The sequence below is a fragment of the Mytilus galloprovincialis genome, chromosome 3 (genome assembly GCF_965363235.1).
Source record: "Mytilus galloprovincialis chromosome 3, xbMytGall1.hap1.1, whole genome shotgun sequence".
NCBI classification, from domain to species: Eukaryota; Metazoa; Mollusca; class Bivalvia; order Mytilida; family Mytilidae; genus Mytilus; species Mytilus galloprovincialis.
The window spans coordinates 53,508,456-53,522,484 of NC_134840.1; positions in this window are offsets into that span (position 1 = coordinate 53,508,456).

Below are 14,029 nucleotides of genomic sequence, written 5' to 3' on the forward strand. Positions count from 1 at the left end.
AAACAGCTAATGGACTCAAAAACAAGGAATCAATGGGTTCAAACTGGTTTCTTGTGTATGACCCTCACATAATACCATGCTTGGTAGCAAGCCGATAGCCTTTCTCTGACTTTCCATGGACAATAGCCATTATATTTCGGGGATCACCTTTTCCACGACCAACGACTGTGATAGGAATAACAACATTACATCCCATGTCTACTTCTTCTTAAACTCTATTAGACCGACTTAACAGTCGATTGGCTTGCTTTACCATTGACTCGGAAGCGTCTCCTTGTTCTTTTTCAATGACCGTTTCTGTATCACACAGAAAGCAAATTATTTTTGACAGAAAGTTTTTTGTTGTGATAGATTTTCCACATAAAGCATGGACAGTTTTCTTGGTATACCATTAAAAATCTATAGTCATTGCATTTGAATGATTGTATATCTATCAAATCAACCTGTCCTCGGGAATTGCTTATTATAAGTTTAACAACAATGCCTTTACTAGCAGTTCTACGTTTTTAAGTTGACATTCCTCGCAAAGTTCTTTGTAAAGTTCTAAAGCTTTGTTTGAAATGTTTACATACTTTCTATTTGTTACCTTTACCATTTTGTCCCGACCACCATGACCGATTGATATGTGAATTTTCTGTATTATGCTGTACATGTCTTCACGACATACATAATATTTTACATCTTCATCTGACGAATTCCGTTTTTTAACGATTTTTTTCACATCTCCACAATGAAGAACTTCATACCTACATTAAACAAAATATAATTTTACTTTTATTTTGATTAAAAGATATGAGAAAGTTTAGAAATTTGTATAAAATTGTTATCACTTTGTGATAGTATACATGCATTTGAGATATGACCAAAGTTGTCGTGTTTTTTCGTCATCAATATTTATATTGAGCTCCATGTTTGCTAAAAATCTGTCTATTTTAATATCGTTTTGTCATGTTTGTGAAAAGAAATGTTTTTTGTAGGCAGCAAATTATTGTACAACTTACAGTTATTTGCTTTTTATATATCAATTTTCATGCGACAATAAGATGCTCTAGCCCCAATATGCACGACTGTAATATTTGCCACTGGATCAAATAATTGACCCCACTCAATTGGTTATTCTTTTAAACGTATGTGTTTTTTTCTCTTATGACAGCAATCAACCTAGTATTCTGTTTTTATATTTGATTATGAAAAATGAAATAATTGGTTTTATTTCAAAGTAATTATAGAAACAACTTTAACAAACTGTAACTTACTTTCTAACAAGGTACAAAGTAATTAGAGCTTGTTTTGTCGGATTTCTTTGGCTCTGTGACAATAAGTTCCAAAATTTCATCATATTTTTCCCGGTTCCATAGTTGCACTTTAATTTTCTCTCAATTATTTGGAGTAACTTTTGTGTATATTTATTATGTTTGCTCTTGATTTAAGGACATCTGTGTCTGAGCCATTCTACAGTATGTCAGTTGTTAAGTGCATTGGTATTAAAATAAATAATGCTGTAGCCTTTTTTCACAAAATTTTTCAATAAATAAGAATGATTCTATTTTTACATATTCCCTGAAAACAATCAGTGAATCTGTAAAAATTATCTTAAATATTTCAGGGATTTTGTAAAATCACTGGTCAAAATCAGGGATTTTATAAAATCACTAATCAGTTCAGTGATTTTACAAATTCCCTGTAACATATACACAATATTTTTTTTTTTATGGTAGCCAAAATTATAGGTAATATAATGTTTTGTACTATAATTGGACGGTGTCAATGATTTGCAGCACAAATAAGCTATTATCAGAAACTCAAAAGTTAAATAAATTTTCATATCATAACAATAGAAAAAAAGCTTTCCTCACAAATATCAAAGATAAGTTAAAAGCTACTAGGTAGGTCAAATACTAGGACAATGTTCATCCATTATTTCTAAGTCACGATATTCTCCTTATTGGTAATAAAAAAATGTTTTCGTTAATGGAAAAAAGGTGTAATGTAATAATAATCCGGGATCCCATAGCAGTGTACAAATTGTCTGACTTTAAAGTTAGCTATACAATGGCATGTTTTTAAATGTTATTATATTTGACCCTTATAATAAGTCTGTCAAACCAAATACTATCACAAATATGACTGTCCTTAAATGGATAAAGCAATATTGTGATTTCAATGTTATTTGTATTCATTTTGTTATATGTATATACACACAATTTATATTTTATATAATAAACTTATCATATAAACATGTAAAGTTGTTTTGTTACAAAAGTTAATGTTTTCAAAATAAATTGACCGTAAAATTAGTACTAATACATTGTTAAGTCCATTAGTTAACCATTTTTCTAATATTTAAAAAACAACTAAAACTATATCTCCTATATGATTTAAGTTCCTTTGTATGCATTTAAAAAAGTCGAACGGGCCACGACCTGTCGTAAACCCTAACAAATAAACGAAAAATAAACGGTACTTTGTAAAATAAAATCAAAGAAGCTTCAGCAAAGATATGTAAATGCAGCATGACTGCTAAAGAGACAACCAACTCTGTACGAAAGAACAACTTACGAAGAAGTTAACAACTATAGGTTACCATACGACCTTCAACAATGAGCAAAACCCATGCTGCATAGCTATGAAAGCCATGCATAAAATGACAAATGCAAAACAATTCAAAAGCTTGTGATCTAGTTTGGGTTTCGTTTGTATATAACTAATCATTGGCACTGGAAAGTAACGAAGATAAAGATTAGGAGCATTCAAACTGAAAAGTTCTGTGAGATACAGGATAGAACAATATAAGCATAAAAGACGACATGTTTGGTTTTTTTTTTTTTTTTTTTTTTTGTTTGTTTTTTTTTTATCAGCGAATTAGGTACTTAGAGCTTGCTTTCAGTAACTTCTAAGTATGCTTTTCCTGTACTGGTTTTCATCTACTGTTCGAGACTAAAGAAACTTTAACTAATCCAAATATTTACCATAAAAATTGATATGTTGTAGGAATTTCTGTTGTATTTCTATAAAACAGGACTAATGCGTTGTTTATGCAATGATTATTGTATAGATGAAAGTAAAAAAAAAAGATTTTTAAGGTTATAATTTTCAAGAGAAGCTCTGCTTTGAATGTTGTATACTATGACGAGTACGTGAACTGTAACGTTTGTCCGTACGTTTAACTAATTCTAAACCAGTGACTTGATATCTATGAAACCCAAAGACATTTCAATACATAATTTTTGCGCACCGCATGTTAATAGCCTTATTGGTGAACGAGCCTATATTGTCAAAATTTGATATAGAAATTTTAAGTCACGAACGAGTTGTGCCTATTTTTGATTCAAACATACGACTGAATACACAAAACAACCTTCTTCTCGTTACCTTAGATATGAGTATTAAAATTGTCAATGTTAGTTTGTTTGTTGTTTTGATTTGTTCTTGGGTTCTTATTCTTATTATATGTCTTTTTCTTTTATTCTTATGTATGCAAACTTTAATACAAGCGTTATGGTAAAGTGTTATTCTCTTATTTCGCAAAATGTTTAATCCATTAATCAAATGACATTAATAGAAAAGAAAACATACAAGTTTTCATAAATTTTGAAATATTGTTTATTTAATCTTTTTTCAATACAAATTTAATAAACAAAAGTTTTCAAAACGTTTAGTACTTTCATTCGTGTGAAATGCAGCAGCTCGTCTCGTTTATATACATTGCATCTGTGACTCTGTTCATGTTTTGGGTTGGATAGTACTTGTTAACATGATTGGCCTAGATATACTTCAAACGATCAGTTTAAATATAACAAAAAACAATTTTATAAAGTGTCTTTCAATTATATTCAAAAGTGATACTCTATTTTCTTTGTCAGCAAAAGAAAACGAACCACTTGACAAAAACTTTCCATTTCTACTGACAATTAAATCAACTATTAGTGTGAAAAGAATATAAGAGAAGTGACGTCCTCCTTGTCACGGAATTCTTGGTGATTTATAAGAGTAATAGTAAATGACAAAGTACTACATTGTATTAATAATTTCTTTCAAGTACAGATCAGTACAACACCTTGTTTGACTGATAGATTACTTTATAGTTATATATATTGTAAATATTCATTACTTTTTGTAGTTTGTTTAACTGATAAAAAAGCAATAGTTGTATTAAATTTAAAAAAAAAGTGTGATTCGATAGCATTCACATCCGATTATCATTTTATTTTTCTGTTTACAAATTTCACCAAAAAATATTTTTCATTATTCATTTTACTTTTTATCAAAATAAACAACCAAGAGGGATCATTGATCTGTCTATATTGCGATTTGCAAATAAAGAAAAAAATTTGAAATATTTACAACTTAAAAAAAGGAGTGAAATAGACCAGATAAGAAAACGGAAAATATATTGTTTTTTAAACAAAATACGAAATAAGTTTTCAAATATATGATAAGTCTTGTAATGAAGATCAGATACATCAAAGACATATCTTTAGAATCGCCTGAACTGGGTGATCTAATCAACGGCCATTAACTAACATTCAAGAAGGACCAAAATCAACCGCGTTTTTTTTTATTCAAAATCCCTTGTATGCATACTGTAAGGTGCAAGTCTGGGTATGTAATCAAGTTCTTCCGACTCAGTCGTTGATGTGGTTCGCAGCGTGATTTGCGGTCTCCTTGATTTCCTTTTCTCAGGTGATGGCCAGTATATATCTAATTTAAGTGTGGGATGTTGTGACATTTTCCGTGAAGGCATAAAACCACTAATTCATAGCCCCATTGTTTCTGTGTTAAATTCTGTAATTTCAACATTAATGCATGGCTACTTTGTCTTAAGTTCAAATGAAGTGGCAGCTTTTCATGTAAAACCTGTACCTTATCCTGACTTGTGATGAAAAATCAGCATACCTTAAATTACATATTAGAGCGTACTGTTTCCCAGAAGTTTGATATTACAAAAACAGGAACTTCTGATCTGAACAAATGTCAAATGAGCCCTTCTATCAAAATTTCATATACTTCTTTATTGTTCAAATAAATCTTTCAACAAGGGTTCTACAGTGATCCTAAGTCCCCAAGTTTTCATTTGATACCACAACTAACCAAATATACCTGCTATTGACAAAGATACAGCTTTGCGTATGAACTATTTTGTGTAAAATGTGTACTACTTTCTTCTTTCCGACCGGGCCTGAATTAGTGGTTCTATACATGAAGGCCATCTACAACTTTGTTGTTGACTTTGTCATTTGGTCGTTTAATACAAAAAGAATATATAAAAACGGCAAACGCATCTTGATTTCGCAAGATGATGTTTTACTTTGACAGAAATCAAATTCATTCAAAGAGTACTATACGTTGAAGTATAGATATGTATGAATAGCAAATTCTGGTCAAACAAGATCATAAAAAAAATCTTTTAGACAAAACAGCAGTAAGAAGTTATGAAATGAGGTGATATATGTCATAGAAGAATGTAATGTATGGTATATTTTGATATAATTAAAGGTAAGTAGTGGAATATGTTGTCCTCGACATGTGTTTTTTATGCATCCTTTGGATTCTTTCTTCCCTTTGAAACCATTTCAATAAAAGGATATCCGTAAAGTCAGTTTACTAATTATGAAACACATGATTACTATATATCCAGTGACGTATCTGGTAAAGTTTACCGTTTCGGTAACCAATAGTTCAAATGACTTCAAGGATGAACCTTTAAAATATTTGTTAGTTGGTTGTTACGATTTCTAACTGGATTCAACATTTTCAAATCATTTTGAAAGTTTACTTAAATTTACTTCTATAAAAAAAAAAATCTCTGTGCAGAATGTTTCTACACATACGATAAGTCAGAAATAGCATTTGAAGCGTTAAACAGTACACTCCCACAAAAACACACTTGTCTTCAGTCGATATTCCTTCGAGATTAAAAATTGAATTTGATAACAAATGACAAAACGCGTAAATCCTGTCTTATCATAGGTACTGACTATTGATCAGCAGTGATACCAGTTCAAAGGTAGTAAATGAGAATCCGATGTACGGATTCTGTTGTATTGATTTTTTAAACAAACGATTTCACAAAAAATAGTATGAAATTCAAAACAGTGTAGCTGTGGCCATTGATTGACCCATCAAAATCGGAAATTGACTGGGACAATTTACGTGAACGTTTGTCTGTAACAACCACTGTTCATGACGTACCTACGATAGACATTTAAACTGTGGGGTCAACAAAGGTTTCTTAACGCCTTTAATTATAAAATAATTCGAAAAATTAATCAGGAATAACCTTTGTGTTTTCATTTATATAATTGATATAAATCAAAATATCGTGTTATTTCTGATTAATTTTTCGAATTACTTTATTTAGGTGTTGAGAACCTTTGGTGACCCCATAGTTTAAGTGTCTTTGAAAAGTACATAGTGAGCATTGGTCGTTACATACAAACGTTCACCTAAATTGTCCCAGTCAATGAATGATTTTAATGTGTCAATCAATGGCCACAGCTACACTGTTTTGAATTTCATACTATTTCTTTTATAGCTGAAGAATCATAGATCATCATAGAGTTATGGCGCTTTGATTTGGGATCTTTTAAAGAAGAATTTCATGGTCCGACAAAAGGATCTTTCAGCATTTCCTTAAATGTTTTGATTAAAATTACTCCATTACTATCAACATCAGTAATAAGAATTAAGGCTTGTTCTAAGGAGTGTAAGACCTAATTGTACTTCAAATGTTACTATTTTCTTGGCTTTCAACAGAAGCCTCAAGTAACTTTTTTTTTAGTTTTCTTTTTTATTCTAAAATAGAATGAAATTCAAAACAGTGTGGCTGTGGCCATTGATTGACACATTAAATTCATCAATTGACTGGGACAATTTAGGTGAACGTTTGTATGTAACGACCACTGCTCACTATGTACTTTTTACAGCACTTAAACTATGGGGTCACCAAAGGTTCTCAACACCTTAATAAAGTAATTCGAAAAATTAATTAAGGAATGACTGTAATATTTTTTCTGTCTATGAAGAAATAACATAAAAAATGTGGTGCACACTGAATAACGCGCGTAGCGGGTTATTAACAGTGTGCACCACATTTTTTATGTTATTTCGAATAGACAGAAAAAATATTACAGTCATTTCTTATAATTTAATTCTAAATTCCATTTTTAACCGTAGAAAACCATGAAAAAACGTTGATGACGTCGTGGTCACATGACTAAATTATGTCTATGGGCTCATAACAAAATAACCTCAGCCAATCAGAAGACGAGTTACATCCAAAATTAAATTATTCAGAAATAACACGAGGTTTTGATTTATATCAACTACATAAATCAAAATATAAAGGTTATTCCTGATTAATTTTTCGAATTATTTCATAATTAAAGGCGTTAAGAAACCTTTGGTGACCCCACAGTTTAAAGGTTTATCATATGCTTAGACTAAATAACATATGATTTTTACTGTATGATAATAGCATTAAATTAACGTAAATTCCATATTTTTCGAATTGGTGCTTAGCGGGCTGATATGAAAAGTTTATCACATGCTTCGATTGTTATCACATGCCTTTCCGTAACGTTATCACATGGCATTCCGGTGATACTCGGCAAATTCCGGAAAATACACCTCAATGCTACGTTTTCAGTGAAAAACATTACGAAATAGTGTACAAAACAATTATTTAGATACTGAATTGTATATTGTGTAAAATAATAACAAAAAAAATAATAAAAATAAAAAAAAACAAACAAACAAATTATTAAATAAATGCATTCTTTATAAGTTTCAAACATAATTTAGAAAGTTACTTTGAATAGGTTGACTTTTCCAAACAGTGTTCAGTATGTATATTGTTGGGGTTTTTTGGGGTTTTTTTTTTTTGGATTGTCGAGTCGTCCATATTAAAAATGTTATCTCCTCTGTTGAGGCATATGGTAGAAAGATTTGATATCGAATGTACTAAATTTGGGTCCGACGTCCGTGAACTTTTCAATCTTTGAACTTCTATTTGGGAACCACGTAAAAGGATCAATATATGAATCTGTTATTTTTCTCCATTGTTGAAGCATATGATAAAAAGATTATTACATGGCATTTTTCATATCGCAAGTATTATCAGCCCTAGGTTCAATATCAGCCCAAGAGCCGCATGGTGAACAGTGTTCGTTACAGACAAACGTCCCAGTCAATGGATGAATTTAATGTGTCAATCAATGGCCACAGCCACACTGTTTTGAATTGCATTCTAGATTCTAGCTAGCATTGTTGTCATCAGTATTATGAGTACTTTCCTTATGATAAATTTAACCCCAAAAGAATTTGTTTTTATAAAACATCCCGAAAAAAAACAGAAATTTTATAATATATAATAGTATATCATATATCTTTCATCATTAAATTAAATGTAATAGCTTTTTTCAAAAATCAATTATAAGTATATGCGTGCTATTTTTCGTTCTCGTCCTCTTGAGTTTTTCTCTGTAGAAAGTTTGAGTAATGGTAAACATTAGATGTTAAATGAACGAGAATTACAGAAAATGGATACATTACACAACCACCAAAAACACACAAAAATCTAAAGGTGTCTTCCAGGAAATAGTTTACAGTAGAAAAGCGTAAAATTCATGTATCAAAATAATCTAAGATCTGAATGACTGCTTTAAAATGAATATTAGGAGACGGAGTTTTAATTTCCAACGGAAATCCATCAATTTCCTTTTTTCTTATTCGGTTTTTCTTCTGTTCGTAACAATGCGACTCTTCCATTGCTGTCTATAACTAATGCTTCATATTATTTGCCTAATCTACATATATTGTATATATATATATATATATATATAATTGTGTCCAGTCGTATAACTTGATCATTGCAATAGAGTATTCTGAAGTAAAAGACAAAACATGTAAAAAATATTTTCAGACCCGAAGATATCTTGGACCACTCGTTATGAATCTACAGCTAATAACTCCAACTAGCCCAGTATGTCTTGTATCGTGATAATGGAGGATATATAAATTGCTGTGTCCATCGTGATCCATTCAAAAAAATTTGATGTGTCTTACACTTGTGTTTTTAAAATAATTTCTATCGATATGAAATTGAGAATGGAAATGCGGAATATCTCAAAAAGACAATGTTTTTCAAGGAGTAGATAACAGCCGAAGGCCACTAATAGTCTTCGACGCAGCGAGGAAATTCTGCACCCGGAGGTGGTATTCACCTGGCCCCTAAATTAAAAATGTGTACAGTGAAAATTGACGTCATACTGAATTCGTTTTTAAGTTTATATTACTTTCAATGTTCCTGAATTTGATACTTACGTTCTACTTAATAAGAGACCTTTGAATCAAATGATTGAGTGTTGCTCACTATCTTGTGACAAATATTTCATGCATGGTCTGGGACGAGACCAAACTAACAACAAATACAATAGCTATGTCATGAATATAAGGTCGTCCGGGATGAAGGTCGGGAAATTTAGGATACCACTGAAAAATAGGGTATATTGGATATAGAAAGAAATATAGATGACGGTAACATCCCACCTGCGGAACCTTCAAAGAGTTATTGTTAGGCGTCTAAACGTGCGAAGACCGTGGAATTCTATTTACACGAACCATCAGATTCAACGTCTTCCTTCTGACCAAACGTGGCTGCGTTCTTGAACATCTCGAACATCCAAACGGACGCCCAACTTTCAATGGTTTTACCGCCGTTCGGATAAAAAGACCTAATTAAGTGACCATATTTCTGTTCCCCAGTCACCCATGGGGTTGATTATCATGTGAACGGTGATGCATAAAAAAGATACTTACCACGTCGTTGCAATTGGTCTCAATCCACTATATAATTTGAAATCGTTGCAATTATGTTCCCTTTTACGCTTGGTATAATCATACATTATACATGTCATATATATCTATGCTTAAAAAAAAACCACCCGAAACCCTCCTTATAAATACATGTTGTGATTTAATAACATATTACGGTCTTAATATTCCATATTTTGACTTTATTCCTATTAAGAAAAATCTCCTCGGGTTAAAAAAGGGTGTGAATTATAAAATTTTGCGTGTGAATGATGTGATATTAAATATGTTGTTCATATTTCTGTTTTAATAATGAATTGTCCAACAGACTTAATCCTGACGGGCTTCAATAAGTTACATTTTATAACAAGTGTAGGGTTCTTATGCTATAATATGAAGTAACAATTATCTTAGATTCAAAACACGAATTTAATTTCTTGTTAATGTCATTTTTTTTATTATATCTTACAAGAAGTGTAGCCTGTAGGGTTAATATGCTATGCTATAATGTAAAGAAACAATTACCTTAGATTCAAAACACGAATTTAATTTCTTGTAAATGTTATTTTCTCGCTAAATCATATACGGCTAGTATAACTGAAAATGTGGAGCTTTTCTGGTTCAACCTTCATCATGAATAGGAACTCCCTAAAATTTGAAAGCCAAAGATGCAGAAGTACCTGAACACGTGAAAAATTTAATTAGCAAAAGTTTAAACTTTATTTCTCAATAATTTCTATATCATTCCACGAAGAATTTAAGAATAGTATGTTATAAGTTAAAATGGAGTAAAGTTGTTCTGTTTATACCAATTTGGTATTTGTGCTTTCAAACGTTGTATATCTTTGGCTCTTTGAATTTGAAGTCAGAAGTGTAGGTAAATGTTGGGTTTTTTTTCTTCAGAAAAAAATGTTTTAAGTATGCACGAACTGAAAAAAAATAAAATGTTTATTTTGTAGATACAAAAATTAAATGAAATCCTTTCATTTTCATTTTTAAGTCTTTATATATCTAATCTACAGGTTAACTCTGTAACATGGTTTCTGAATTGAGTTAAAAGATCTTATTAAAGACAAAATATGATATAAAAGGCAAACTCCTATCTGTGACTTCTGTTATGAGCTATGTATAAAATTTAACTGTGTGGACTAATTTGCTAATTATAACATCACACAAATGACAGTTGTTATCTTATAGTGTGTTGCATTGTTGTCTGTTTTTTGTTGCACTTCAGTGTTTCTGTTTTTTTTTTTCGTTGTTTTCCTCTTATAGATGATGTGTTTCCCTCGATTTTTGTTTATAGCCCGGATTTTTTTCCCCCAATCGATTTATGGCTCTTGAACAGAGGTAAACTGCTATTGCCTTTATTTACATATCTTAGAGTTAAATAAAAACGCAGCAAATTTATTTCTTGGCAACAACATCGGATAATTTCTTTATTTATATGACTGTTTATATCCTTTCATGATATATTTTTGTCTGAAAAACTGGTTCGAGTAGTAAAGACTTACTTGATAAAACTAATAATGTAGGCGCAAAAGTCAAAAGACCATTCAAATTTTCAGATCTCATAGAAAAAGAAGATGTGGTGAGTTGGCCAATGAGAATTGTCTCCACAAGAGACCAAATGACATAGAAATTAACAACTATAGGTCACCGCAAGGCCTCCAACAATGAGCAAAACCCACAACGCATAATCAGCTATAAAAGATCCCGAAATTACAAATGTAAAACAATTCAAACGAGAAAACTAACGGTCTAATTTATGTACAAAAAATGAACGAAAAACAAATTTGTAAAACATCAACAAAAGCGACAACTCATCAGATGGATACAAATAGAAATACATCCAACAAAAAAAAACCACAGAGTGGACGTGGCCGGGTACTTGTATATCCCGACAACAAAAATACACAAAGTACTAATATGAGAGTGCTCGCTGTTACTGACAGCTTGTTCAAAGCCCACTAACAACTAATAAAAAGAAATCATGCATCTCAGACTAAATCTTGTCATACTATAAGCATGAATCATAAACCAAATAGCCCTTAGAGTATTTCCCAGTATTTTCGACTAATGTCCATGTTGAGATATATACTGATTAACAATTCATATCAGCGTAAAATGTAAATTGGGGTTCGAAACAATTTCCAACCAAAATAATTGTATTGTAACCCCAATTTCTATCTCTAATGTCTTCCGTTAAGACAAATTTGCACTTTTATTTCTTTAATTTATGCTTTTATACAAACAACTTTTTAGAGGTCATTGGGTATATGTATACTTCTACTGGTTTTTGTCAACGTAAATGGATTCGTATGTAGTCATTTTTTTTATTAAACAGCTATACAAATGAGACCCTAAGAAGCATGTAAGGAATAAAAAAAAAACTGAGTAAGCGGAATCTGTTAGTGCAACTATATTGACCGACTTATTCTAGAATGAGTACCGTTTGTTATATGCTGAAATAGGCACTGTATGTCATATCATTGTTTTTTTTCTCCCTTTTGAATTAAATCTGCGCATGCTCGGATGGGAAAGACGTGTTTATATATCAGGTCGAATCTTCAGTAAAATAATGTGACTAAGCATTTTGTTTTGAATTATCTAATGACAGGAAAGAATTGGTAAGTCATGCAAAAACAAACTGTTTAAACTGTATTAAATTTGAGACTTTCAAAAGACATATAACTTGTTAAAACATAATGCACACCTGATACTCAGTCGACTGGACCGAATGCCAACGTGACCATTGTTCTACAAGAACTTTTATTTTATAAATGCCAGCAACTTATTCGATCATCTGTGTATTTAACTATGTAAAAACTGATCCTAAGCCCTCGATGCAGAAATCTAATACCACAAACAGTGAATTTAAAAAGCGAAGACGTCGCCAATCTTCTCAACCATCCCCCCAAAATCTACAAACAGATAAAAGCAAAAAACGTTTGATACAGACTCTGCGGATATATCACACTCTTCATCTGATGAACATTTATTTGAAACTAGCATGAGTAATACCACAGCGGCACCTGTAGTAAGCATTAGTCAGGAAGACATTGTAAGGATAGCACAAACTGTGAAAGAATTTCTTATTGGTGACTTACATAACCTTATTGATGAAAAACAAAACCTGTTCTACTCGAGTTAAAAGAGTTAAAAATCAAATATGATGATCTTGACAAAAAAATGGAAAGTTTTCAGGATATTATTACTGTTCATGAAAGTTCTGAAGTCAGCAACAATTTAAAGGCAGAAATAAAATATCTTAAAAATAAATGCGATGAGGAAATATATGGTCCGTTTTACAGGGGTTCCTTTCTCTTATGGAGAAAACACTGACAACAAAATACTCAAAATTGCAAGCCAAATGAATGTCCAAATGTCGCAGAGTGACATAGCAATAAGTCACCGCACTGGGAAGCAACAATCTGATCGTCCGCGCCCAATCATCATACGTTTAGCCAGTCACGGAGTTAAGGAATCTCTACTTCGCCTGAGCAAATATAACAAAAATAAACCCGCAACTTGCTAATATCTCCATCAATCAAGAGTTAACAAGGCTGAGAAGTAAACTGGCATACTATGCAAGATTTCTAGTACGAAAAAAGAAGCTCAAATCAACATGGGTGGTCGACGGCAAAATATATATTGTAGACAACAAAGATGACAAACACATAGTACGAAATAATGATGATTTTAGTAAAATGTTAAACGAGCTTGAAATTGAACCCCCAACCGAATGGTCCGAACAACCAGATGAAGCCACAGGTGCTACTAGAGAACGTGCACTAACACATGATGATGGTACTATGTCTGTCAGTAACGGGGATGTTGATAAAGAACTGGTGTCAAACTATAGACCGATATCACTTTTGTCAATCATTGGTAAGAGTATGGAACGTTGTGTTTTTAAGCATTTCTTTCACTTTTTGACAAAACATAATATAATAACAAGAGCCGGGTCAGGTTTCATGCCTGGAACTTCTACATTTAACCAATTCTTACACACATTTATTTGGCAAAGCTCTTGACGCAAGAAAAGAGATTCGTGTTGTCTTTTTTTATTTAAGTCGTGCTTTCGATCGAGTCTGGCATGAAGGTCTAATTTAAAAACTTAAAAATATTGGTATAAGAGGAAACATATTAAAGTGGTTTATGAGCTATTTATCAAATCGGAAACAAAAAGTTGTTATTTCAGGTCATCCTCGGATTC